Raw genomic sequence first — 12,612 nt, forward strand, 5'->3', positions numbered from 1 at the left:
AGTTCTTGTCTACTTCAAGGTCATAAAGATGTTTGCTTCTTAAATATGTTTTTTAAATGTGTTTGATTTTTTCAAATATGTTTGGTTTTCAAAATATGTTTTATTTTTAATTTTAAAAACATAGTTTTATGTCTCAATCTATGATCCAGCTCTAATTAATTTTTGTGTGTGGTGTGAGATAGGGGTCAATGTTCACTTTTTCCTATAAGTTTATCCAACTGGACTTAGAGGCTCGGAAGGGGGAGCATGGCCAGGGGGCTAGTGATAAAAAAAAAAAACAAAAAAACTACACATTAGATACAATGTACACTACTCTGTTGACAGATCTACTAAAACCTCAGAGTTCACCGCTGTATAATTTATCTATGTAACAAACCACTTGTACCCAATTGACTATGGGTCAATTGATATGTGGGTTTGCATCTAGATTCTCCATTTTGTTTCTTTGTTTTATATATATTTTGTTATACATAAAATATATATACATATTTTATGTATATATGTATACATATTATATGTATACATATTTTATGTATATACATATTTTATGTATAACAAAAAATATATATATACAGATATAAGATATATATATCTGTTCTTACACAAATACCACATGTTCTTAATTACAGTAGCTTTGTAGTAAGATTTTAAATTAAGTGGTTTAAATACACTGTTATTCTTTCTCAATATGTGTTATGAGTTATTCTAGGTCTTTGCAATCCCGTATAAATTGTGTAATCATCTTTTTATTTTGTAAAAAAAAAATTTTAAGATCTATTAGAATTTTGTTGAATATGTAAATCAACTACAGGAAATATCTACAATATTGACTCTTCCTATCAATGAACATGGCATATCTCATCATTAGTTTAGCTCTTTAATTCATCTAAGGCATATCTTATAGGCTTCGGTGTAGACATCTTACTTCCCTTTTATTATACATAATCCTGACCATGTATTTATTCATTTATAAATATTTTATATGTGTACATATATATATACATACACATATATAATTTTTTTCTAAATCTTATGAGAGAAATTTGCTGATATGATGCCCCTTTAGTGCTACTTTATTTAGAATGCATTTTCTATAGTACAAAGAAATCAAAATATATTGAGAGTATACTTCCTAAATTGCAAATAACTACAAAGTACAAATAATGACAAAGTTAAAATGATGAGTAATACCCTTTTATTCTCAAACTTTCATACATTATTTTAACATTTATTAATGATTCTTATCTAAGCACATTATTACCAGGATTTTTAAAAATACTTTCCCCAAAAGTTCTACTTATCATCTGTTGAAGGATTAGTTCCATATAAACTATTCCACCATTACCAGAACCAGAACCCCTGATTACCATTTTAAACATGAATTCTCTTGGTCCAGAATGATTTGTGAAGAAACACATCAGACTGGACATTGTGGCTCACACCTATAATCCCAGCACTTTAGGAGGTCAAAACGGGAGGAACTGCTTCAGCCTAGGAGATCAAGACTAGCCTCTGCAGCATGGCAAGACCCCATCTCTACACAAAAATTCAAAAATTAGCCAGGTGTGGTGTCATGTACCAGTGGTCTCAGCTACTCAGGAGGCTGAGGTGGGAGGATCAGTTAAGCCCAGGCAGTTGACACCGTAGTAAGATGGTTCATGCCACTGCACTCTAGCCTTGGTGATAGAGTGAGACCCTGGCATGAAAGAAAAAGAAAAAGAAAAAGGAAAGGAAGGAAAAAGAGAAAGAGAGAGAGAAAAAGAGAAAGACAGAAGGAAAGAAAAGGAAGGGAAGAGAAAGCAAAAGAGAAAGAGAGGGAGAGAGAGAAGGCAAGGCAAGGCAAGGCAAGGAAAGGAAAGGGAAGGGAAGGAAAGGGAAAAGAAAACAAAGAATTAAATATGAACATACATAGAGTGGGTTAAATATGAACATAAATTGAAATACATAAATGAAATATACAACAAAAGTGACAGCTAATTAGTAGTGTTGTTAAAACAAGAACATAGTTATCGTTTACTATAATGTGTTTTTGCTATTATTATTTGTAATCACTCTGCATTGAGTACACCCTATGTACCTGCCATTTGGGTATATAAGGGTTTTAAATATGATTGTTATGATTTTATTTAATTCTTATAATAACCCAATAAGGTAAATGTTGCTGAAACCTTTTGACAAATGTAGACTCTGAGGGTTAGAGAATTAGCAATGTCTTGGGTCAAACATCTAAGTGGCAGAGTCAGTATATCAAACTCAGGTTTGATATAATGTAAGATTATGAAAGTAACTCACAGCTTAGTTTATTGGAACATTCTCAATTTTCTTAAAACTTAAAGCTGGAAGAACCAGTGTTATATTACTAAGGTATCCAGTTAGCTGATTCCAGGTCACTAAACAGGTAGCTGCATTGGCATTCTGTCTGTGTGGACAGTTTGTTCAAAAAAGGGGCTGAGTGCTATTGTTATGAGAATAAGAAGCCAACAGGAAAGATATATCTGAAGGAAAGGACCAGAAAGGAGAAACATTTAAGTGATTAATGTAAATCAAATTCTTTCAAACAAACCCTTCTCTTGAAGGATTAATTTTTTTAGAACATAATACATCTTGTCTTCTCCATTGGGCTAGGTCATGCATGCCAGGGGTTAAAAAGACTGTTTTCTGTCTCATCATTCCTCAGATATTTACTTCTATAATTAGTTCAAGACATTGATGCGAGCCTGACTCATTAAGATAATTGAAGAGGAAAAAATATATTTACACTAGATTTCCAAAGGACTTAGCCAATGCCTAATTTTATCAAGAACCAATTATATACTTATAGGGCTGAAAATACTGTAATTTATAGACCTTACCACTAAAAGGCTTTCAGTCCAATGGACCTGATACAGAAACATTAAATGCTTACTCATATTAAAGAACATAGGAAAATAAGTAACAGTTACCACCTGGAAGTATACAGTAAATTAAATGTGTTATACATGCAAGGAGAGCTAGAAATGAGGAGAAAGCAGGTGCAATGTGGCTTGGAAACATTTCACAGTAGATTTGGCACCACAGTATTGAATAGTTCATCAGCAGCAGTCATCATTATGTCTAAAACAGAAAAGATGAAGTGTAACCCACATATATTACAGAAAGTCGGGCTGCCATTTATCCCTTTTTCTGCTAGTCAAGAAAGCACACAACAAATTGTACAAAAGTACGATAGTTGTTTTTACAGAAGCAACCCTGAAATGCTCTATTGTGTAAAAGAAATATCATCCATATACCTAAGCATTTAACTCTTTTCAGTGACAGTTGACTTATGACACACCTCGTAGTTCCTCTACCTGCCACAACATTGTGGTTAAGAACAGCTGGCCTAATGACCTCTAACAATTCTTCTACTTTGAGCATTCCCTAAATCTTAGATCAAATGTTGATTAGAAGCTTGATTCTATGCACATGCCATGTAAAGTCATTTATATAGAGAATAGTTGAGACAGACTTCACTATTGCCTTTTAGAATTGAGCATTCATTAGCTCATGAAGGCATTTGAAAATTGAAGAATTTCTTGGTAGTAAAATGAAAACAGAAATTGGTATCAAGAGAGGAAACAAAAAGATTGCCAGAATCTTAGAAGTCCCTCCTTGTAGACAGGATCTCTTGGGCTAGGATCGCAGCTCAGAGAAATGAAGGATACCAGACTGAGCTCAGCCTCTTTGTCCAACATGGTAAACCACAAAAGAGTGATAACAATATGCCCCTAGGTAAAAGAATCAGCTATGGTGTTCCCCATGAACAGTATGATAGTGACAGTGAGAGTTACGTGGGATGGAACTGGTGAGGGAGAAGAATCATAAGGTATATAACCCCAGAAAGGCTATTTTCTGTTCAAGCTTCAACTACAGTTCTGCAACCATGAATATTAAATTCTTTAAGACAAACGTAACCATTACATTAAGGAAACAAGATGTACAAAGTGTAATTGGAAGTCAACGTACTTTTTTCTCTCCCATCCCCAGCCCCACCCTCACTCCATCACTCTCATCCAGTCTCTCTAAATCTGGGGGAAGGGGATTTACTGATTATTCTTATGTTATAAAAATTATACAACACAAAATAGTCTGCATAATTAAAATCCCCAATCTCATATTAAAAAAAAAACTCAAAACTGGCTTTAAAATGAAAACTTTCCCTTCCATTTCAGAGTGCTGCACACATGAATCTTGAAGTTGAGGAAGCAGATGTGATCAGCTTCTTTAGCTTTGCAGTGGGTCTCCTCAAACCTCTTCTCACTTAGCTCAAGTGGAGAGACACCAATACCTACCTCGAAAAATTTACCCTCAAATCATCAACTCCCAAATCTTTTGTAATTTTTGCATGTGTGGGAGGATTAAGAATTGTGCAATTAATTGGTTTTTGACAATTTAAAAATTTTGCATCCTCTGTCACCTAACTAATGTCTATTGAATATTTGTGTTTTGCATATACTGTGTTAGTTCAATGTATCTAAGAGACAGGAGGCAGATACTCTCTTCAGGATGAGTGCCATAAAAGTGAAACAAAAATTTCACCAGAGAAGGAGATCACTGGTCACTGGGACTGTCTGGAAAGTTTTCAGAGAGGGCATGATATATGTGTTGTAACTTAAGAGAGATGGATGGATTTCCAACAGGCAGAAGTGAGGGATAAATTTCTTCATATTTACTGAAAAAGGTATAACTATAATCAATTGGTCAAATTGTAAAGGTGCCAGATTTTAAAAAAAATGTTTACTTGTACTATATGGAATGTATTTAATTTAGTACATTTTACTATATGTCTGTCTGATTCAATTGATCTATAAGTTGTTAAGAAGATAGCAACTGAATTGGGTATTTGCCTTTTTGGGCTACTCAGTATTGGAACTCACTCCCTTGGAGGACAGATATGTTTTCCCTAACTCCTGGCAGCTAGACAACAGGCACTTCATTGAAACTCAATCAATTGCATATTTTCCCTGGGACTTTAATTGGGAGCAAATAAAGCAAAGACACAGGAAGCAAATTGGAATGCCTCTAACTGTGGTGACGGCATGCATCTCCCAGCAACCATGCCAGTGGCGACTTCTAATACCCAGACCTAGTATTGTAGGTCAGATTCTTTTTGTAGCATCTTCTTAGATGTAATTCAGGCACACACACTAGCCTACTTCAGCTTCTGCTCATTTTCTGAGGCCAGTTCTTTACTCTTCCCAATTATTCTTGGAGTTATCCAGTATTCTTCCAATAAATTCCTTTTCTGCTTAATTTATTCAGGCTTTGTCTCTGTTGTTTGCGACCAAGGATCCTGACTAAAAAAATGTGTCTTTTTTTCTTGTTCTCTTTTATTGACATAATAAGCACTCAATCGTTGGCCTGAATGGAATTGAAATGTCCGTTGCCAGATTTTGAAAGGCTTTAAGTTTTAAGTTGACGATTTTGTCTTTTATGCAAAGGACTGGTGTGAAAAAAATTTTGTTAATGTCATTCTCAGTATTCTCCCTCTTAAAATCTCACCTATTTCCATGGGTTCTAAGGTTACAGTTCACATTTCAACTTCTTCATGAATATTTTCATTTGGATACACTGCCAGCACTTCAAGCATATCATTTAACAATTAAAATTTTTAATTTATATCCCAAATCAGTTCCTTTTTTAAACTTCCTTATTTTTCTTAACTTTATAACAAGGTCCACAGCCTTGGATATCCCCACACACAACCACCCCCTCCCCGCCCCTCCCTACACACACACTTTGACTCCTTTTTCTCCTCGTGGCCTCTCACCAATTCCAACTAAATTATAGCTCAGCAACTTATTAATATCACTAAAATCCTAGGTTGGAATGTCAGTCTCCTTGACTTTACAATTCTTATATTCTTCTGGCAATTATTCTTTCTAGGTTGCCCTAGGGGGATGTCCAGAAGTGATTAGGTAAAAGCAAAAGTAACTAAAGAGAAGGACTTAGGCTAATATTACACATCTATCAAGAAGGATTAGAACTGACCATGAGAAGAGACAACTTGAATTTCAAAGATGACCTGGAAAAAGAGATCTCAGTAGAGTTGTGGTAATGAGTATGAGACAGTAAGTGTTTGTAAAATGGTGGGATGAAAGTTGGGTCTGTAAAAGCAGATGGTTTCTTGAGAATATGAAGAGAGAGCCATAGCAGGAAGGGGCAATAGGTGTGGGAGAAAGCTGTACATATGTAGTTATTACAAAACATGACAATTAGAACCAAACGGCCTAGATTCACATCTCAGAGCCATTATATCCCACCAGTTCCCCGACCTTAGGCATTCAAATATTACCTCTCCCTGCTTCCATTTCTTCGTCTCTAAAATGCAGCTAATAGTATCTGTCCCAATGACGATTAAATGAGTCTGTGCATCTAAAGCACTTCTGAGAGAGCCAGTAAATCAGTAAGACATCAGCAAGCATTAGTTCCAAAGGGTAATTTCCTTCTTTTTTCCACATTATGAAAGACAAAAGCTTATTTTAAGACATATGTTTTTAAATAAGAAGATAGGTTTTAAAATGGAAAAGAGAGAAGAAAATTTAGCAGAGGTAGATCTGTGAGACAGGGAGAGGACAATACATACCAGGATTTATAAGCTTGGCCTTTCACACAGAGATGACTCGTTGGGCAGGGAGGAAAGCAGCTCAGAGAATATTTCCATAATTCTTCAGTGAACAGGAGGATGTGATGAAAAAGTTGTACTGAGCAATCCACGTGTTGTTCTGCACTGGGAGAGGGAGTAGGGGACTGTCTAGGGGTTGAACTGCAGAGAGAAGGATTTTTACAAACTTTGCTGGGATATGTAGTAACCACTTTGGTCTCATCCCAAGAGAGACTTTGCTGCTGATCTTACTCCTGGACCAGATATCTTTTCAGCATTTAGGTCCTCCCCAGTCCATAAATGCAATAGGCATGCCAACTCATCAGATCCAGAAAATGAGCTGCCATAACTTGACACTTGCCCCTTTTTGTCAAATGCATAGTACACACTGTGTAGTTAACAGAGGGAGAGGAGAAGGGGTAAGTTTTAAACATACATTTACATGGCTTTACTTTCTAGAAAATGTCTCATATAATTTTTATTTAAAACCTATGGGGCTTTCCTCAATGTGGTTTGGAAACACTTATGCATCCCTGATAGGTATGTATGTTGGAGAATTACATCACATTACACACAGATGTATCCTTTGTCTGCTCTGGGGCCATCTGTGCTTTTATCCATCCCACCAAGGAACCATGCCAAGAAACTTCTGAGAAGCAGACAGGCCATGGGCCTTTAAAGGAGGGGTGCTGTTTCCTCTTGTTCATTCCTAGTCCACAAGTTAGACTCAAGTCTTCTGTGGGTCTTGGGACCAATTCAGTTCCCAATGTCAGCATCTTAGCCACCACTCATTCTTCTGTAGAGAGGGGCTGCTGAAAGGGTGGAAATCCGAAAACACTAAAAACAATGCCTTATGAGTGAGAAAACTTACAACCTCTTAGCAAGCTTTGGCATCTCTCTATCTCATTTCCTTCTAACAATAATCCAGCTGGTTGGGAGAGATAGATATCATAAGCCCCATTTTATAAATAAATAACTGAGGCACAGAAACTCATAAGTAAATCCTCTCATGATTTCCGTCATGCTTTATCACAATCCCTGTGAACTCAGTTTCTACTTCTACAATCAAAACACAACAGGAAAATTCACTACCTACTAAAATATCTTGATAACTATACAGGCAGGGATTGTAACTGAATAATCTCTGTATTCTCAGCATCTAACCCAATACCTGGCATGGGATACTCACTCGATGAGATATCAAATATCTAAATATATCAAACTAAACCGAATGAAGTACTATATTATCTACTTCCTTGAGCTGTTCTTGTTATTCTCACCTTTGCTGAAATGAACAGACTCAATTTCACTGTATTATATAAACCCAAGGGCTACCAAGAGAAATATTGACCCAACAGTAATAATAGGTAACTTTATTTCAAAAACTTATTCATTCCCTGACTAAGTCTACAACTATTTCTCTAAGGATGGGTAAAATACACAGAATATATTCCCTTTACAGATTTCCCCAAGAATAGGAATCATGTCATCTACTTCTTTCTGTATCTCAACACATTGCACAAACTTCTGCAAATATTTAGGACAAAAGAAGTTTCAGGCAACTGTATTTGGGATTCTGAACACTATTCTCTTAATGACATAGAATTCAATCAAATCATAAAACTATAAATAATTTCTGGGCAAAGAAAATGAGCACGGTTTTGCACTGCGTTCTATATGAAATACAAGATCTTTATACAAAGTATTTTCTCTCGGTGTGCTTACTTGTTAAATCATGTTAAAAAAATAAAAGATGAAAAAATAAGTACAGGTATGGCTTAAAAAGATTATAGGAGTTCAGGAAAAAAAGATTCACATAGTACATTAGTCAGGTCTTCATTGAAAAGGTGAAGCTTGAGACTCATCAAAAAGGATGCTACATCAAGGCTATTGCCCTCAAGCTACATTCCTTATCAGCCATCTGCAGCCTGGAGGTGTACATCCCCTGATTGAGGTGATAAGCCTGGGCTTATATGATGGCAGATAGGATTGTTTTGCACAACATAGCTCCATCTTCAGATTTCTTATTTGGTGGTAAATTTCTGCTTTTGTTTGCATTTTTGCTTTGTGAAAATCCTCCATCAACATCACCATCTGAGTCCGATAATCAAGATATAAAAAGGAAATGATTTTAAATATATGAAGATTTAATTAAGAGCACCCAAGCCTGTCAAGGTGAAAGTGACCACAGAAAGTGATTAGGAGGGCCATAGTGACACAAACTCAAAAAAGCCTATCACATACTCACACAAAAACTACACAGACCCATGGCATCCAGACACACAAACTCACACACACAAACCAATGCACGCATATAAATACTCCAAAGCCAACCTGTTTGCCATTCTTGTGCGAGGTGGGAAACTGCAATATCCCCTAAAAAGTTAATGTTTCTCATTAGAAAATCTCTTATTTCACTTCAACCTAGTTTCAGATTTTTGTCTCTAAGGTCACTAAGGGTCTCAGCTTAAAGTCATTTCTCCAATTGTTTGTGGCATCTTTTTTTTTATTCTTCCCCCTCTTCCTATTAGCAGTCAATTAACTGTAAATAGAAAATATTAAGTTACATTTGAATTATTTTGAACAAATGCAAACACACTATAGAGATTGACAATTCACCCATAATTATCACATTAAACATTTTTTTTGCAAATTTCAGAGCTACAAAAGTACTAATTAGGGAGATGTGATGTTTTTAGTGATCTCAGGTATTTAAGGGAACAACACATGCATATGAGGCTGTAGATACTCTAATTCTTTCTTGGTTCTCTCAGTTATAAAAGCTTAACCTTTATAATAAGTTCTCCTCTTAAACATAAACTTGAGAAACAGAAGAAAATCCACTACTAGGAACATCCTTCACCACCACACAAGCTCAGTTTCCAGAGGGCAAAACAAAAGGCACATTATATATCTTCAGCTGCATGGCCCAAAGGTACCTGACTGGAACTGGGAGCCCCTCCAGCCCAGTCAGAAGGAAAATATTACCCTTCTATTTAACAAGGCAGTGCTGAAGGATTAATCATTAAATAAATAGCAACAAGCCAGGAGATTTACAGGAGGGACAGAACCCCACCCCGTGTTCTCAATTTTTCTGGGATTCAGGATGGAAATTATTACAAGAATAGCTTGGAAGGGGCTTCACTAACAATCACCTTCCAAGGCAAGATGGAACAATGCGTGCAACCTCAAGTAGGACCCAGACAAGAGGGAAGTTCATCACCCAAGCCCTCTGGGGAGCATAGGTTCCTTTTATCTAACAGCTGGCATCCATGCACAGGATTGATCAAATCTGGAGAATGTGCAAAGCCTGGCCATGTGTTGCTGTGTGACTTTAAGCAAGTCATTTAACCTTTTTGGACTTTGTCTTTCTCAATTTGAAGCGGATATGCTACCCATATTATAAAGTACACCATAACTAGTCATACATAGGAAATAAAAATCTTGTCACTTGGGTTGTTTATGTCTCTTCAGGCCTCCCTCCTACAAGGACAGATCCAAATAAGTCCTGACTCTCTTTAGAAAAAATATTTCTGTAATCTGAGCCAGGAGACCAGAAGCTTTGTCTCAACAAAATGGGGCATATGCCTTCTCTTAGAAAGTAGATCACAGTTCTAAGACTGCTTCATGAATGACCTCACCTTTGGGTTGTAACATGTTTGGTCTATTCTATGTGACTAGATGGTGTTGAAAAGATATAGACATTTCATGAAATATGTTATCTCAAAAGTACATCCCTATTAAAAGAGATTGAACAAGAGTCTTTATCTGTGATTAGATTTATTCTGTCTCCTGTTATAATTTGTATGTATTAACTCAACAAAAAATATTTACCAGACATCTAAAGTGTGCTAAAACCAGTGTTTAATGTTCAATAAAATGTAAGAAAATGATGGGACACAATCTCTGTATATATGGCAATTCATAATACAGTCAGGGTACAGTAAGAAGAGAAAAAGATAGCACAAATGAAATATGTAAATAAAAATATAAGCAGCATTTGGAAGGAGACCTGAAAGCTTCATTTCCACTGTAGCTGGGACAGACCTGTGATGTTGTTTTCCTGAGTCCAGGGTGACCTGGCAGGAAAGGACAGTGATGATAGCTCCTGGGTGGTGGCACCCTGGTATTGTGCTAGGGGCCAAGCTGCCAAAGAGCATCACTTGGGGTGTCAAGCAGGGAGTAAAGTAGATTTAGACATGTACAGGGACTCATTTCCTCAAGAATGCATTGGAAGGTCAGGTGAGCCAAGCCACAGACTATGGCTTGATCTGCAATTCCAGGCTTCAATCCTGTGCTCCAGATCAGAGAAGGCCTGATGGAGAGTTATCACAAGGGGTCCTTGCTATGAAGTACCCATCAAGAGGACTTCTCACTGTTTTTGAAAGTTTCTGAGATCTCCTTTGCACCATGTCAACTGTTTAATATGTAACTACATTGCCATAGCATGGTGAAAGACAATATCTTTAATGGTACGCGGGTACAGCACAGCCCATAACGATATCATCCCTATGAGCAACAGAAAAAGAAAGGGGTAGGTGTTCTCTGTCACTGAGAAACTCTACTTCAGGTTTATGAAAGGGGCACTATAGTAGTCCCAAACCCTGTACAATCTACATCATGGCAGGGATGATAAATGATAATTCTCCAGGATTGGAGAAAAAAGAAAAAAGAAAGAGGACAGATTGTGCTGAAGGGTTTGATCTCAAAGGGCAGACCAATAAGAATCCACTTTAGTTGACTCTCCCTCCATGCTCAACCTCTATGCTTTGGACAAGAATAGCCTCATTTTTTCTATCCTCATGGACTTCGGTGTCTCCATTTCCTCCCTCTTTTGACTCTGCTTGTTGTGAGAGCAATGAATCTTCCTGAATGGGGTGGATGGTATGGGAAAGAAACCAAGCATTGTTGATTAGGGATTTTCATGATGATTAACAAAACAACAACAAAAATCAAACAAAGGCAATTCAAGGAAGTTGTTATATGAATATTATTATATGAATGACAGAATGTGATTAAGTGTTTGATGAGAAGATTAAATAATGCGTTTTCTGTGTGTTTATTGTGGCACTGTTCACAATAGCAAAGGCTTGGAACCAACCCAAATGTCCATCAATGATAGAATAGATTAAGAAGATGTGGCACATATACACCATGGAATACTATGCAGCCATAAAAAAGGATGAGTTCATGTCCTTTGTGGGGACATGGATGAAGCTGGAAACCATCATTCTCAGCAAACTATCACAAGGACAAAAAACCAGACATCACATGTTCTCACTTATAGGTGGGAATTGAACAATGAGAACACTTGGACACAGGAAGGGGAACATCACACACCGGGGCCTGTCATGGGGTGGGGGGAGGGGAGGGATAGCATTAGGAGATATACCTAATGTAAATGACAAGTTAATGGGTGCAGCACACCAACATGGTGCATATATACATATGTAACAAACCTGCACATTGTGCACATGTACCCTAGAACTTAAAGCATAAAAAAAAAAAAATTACCAAAAAAAAATAATAATAATGTGTGTTCAAAGGTGTCCCAAAAATGCAATAGTGACATGATCTGGAATCAAAAGATAAAGTTCCATAGAGGAAAAGAGAGATGAAAATGCAGTTTTGAAGGATGAGAAAGAGCATAATAAATTGAGAGCATGATAGCATGTATGAGGACATTTCCAGTGAGGAGAACAGTTTTCCAGCTTAAGCAAAGCTGTAAAGATGGAATGAGTTTCATGTTTGTCAGAGAATAGTAGCCAAAATGATCTCCTTTCTTTCAGGGTATAATCTTTTGGGGTACAGTCTCTGATTTCTGGACTCCAGCCTTCTGACTCCTTTCCCTCTTGTCTTGTTCCCTCTCACTCCCATATCCATGTCATGCTGGCAGGGAGGCTTCATAGAATACTTAAACCAGGATGGCCCTTTTATGCTTGTATGTAACAGTCATCATATACTCATCCAAGATTCACTTAAAAAATCTG

The 12,612-nt window shown here is 36.8% G+C and overlaps 1 long non-coding RNA gene across 2 annotated transcripts in view; it reads right to left on the bottom strand.

The window, feature by feature from the left end:
* Positions 1 to 12,612, bottom strand: part of LOC134808601 (uncharacterized) — a 237,797-nt gene that overhangs the window by 198,967 nt on the left and 26,218 nt on the right. The window contains exon 1 of one of the 2 annotated variants that reach the window (XR_010151911.1): positions 6,605 to 6,748. The exons of the other annotated variant lie outside the window; for it this stretch is intronic. This is a non-coding gene — a long non-coding RNA (uncharacterized LOC134808601). Of the gene's footprint in view, positions 1 to 6,604; positions 6,749 to 12,612 lie in introns of those variants that run through there. 2 annotated transcript variants of the gene reach the window in all.

Source organism: Pan troglodytes, chromosome 17, assembly GCF_028858775.2.
Source record: "Pan troglodytes isolate AG18354 chromosome 17, NHGRI_mPanTro3-v2.0_pri, whole genome shotgun sequence".
Lineage (NCBI taxonomy): Eukaryota > Metazoa > Chordata > Mammalia > Primates > Hominidae > Pan > Pan troglodytes.